Source organism: Toxorhynchites rutilus, chromosome 2, assembly GCF_029784135.1.
Source record: "Toxorhynchites rutilus septentrionalis strain SRP chromosome 2, ASM2978413v1, whole genome shotgun sequence".
Classification (NCBI taxonomy): domain Eukaryota; kingdom Metazoa; phylum Arthropoda; class Insecta; order Diptera; family Culicidae; genus Toxorhynchites; species Toxorhynchites rutilus.
The window spans coordinates 297283344-297283966 of NC_073745.1; positions in this window are offsets into that span (position 1 = coordinate 297283344).

The window sequence follows — 623 nt, forward strand, 5'->3', positions numbered from 1 at the left end:
TCACTTTCTTAATGCATATAACTAACGAAAACAAATTTTCTAACGATGCTGTACAATATATTCGTAAAGGCATTCTGGTGATTTTCTAAAGAGACACAATGGAAGGTAATGTATGTTAATCTTTTAAACTACCGTATGCGTGATATACATTGCGCCATCATACACATAAGATTTCTGATTGACCTGTGCGTACTATATCTTTGTTTTTGTTTTGTTTATTTTTTATTTGATCGTTATCGACTTAAGCTTGTTTTCCAACCCTTCACAATGAAGACAAATTTACGCGAATTTTTCACGAACATTTTTCGCCAACCAATCAGAACGAAGCGCGAGATCACTTGCGAAAGAGCGAAAAAAGATAGAAGTTTTTCCCAAGCTTTTGCTGCGAAAAACAACGAATCCGCGTTGTTTTGACAGTAGCCTCTGCCCACATCAGAAAGTTGGAACCTGAGACGAGACATGACAAAAGGGGGCCGATTCCGGACGACTTTTTCTGTCAAACTCGGACCACTTACAACTCGGCTTCTGATTGGTTGTTGAGGAAAATAATTGTCAAATAGCGAATTCGTTTTTAAAACTGAGTCAGTGCCAAACTGACTCTGTAATAAAAAAATGTTTTCAGT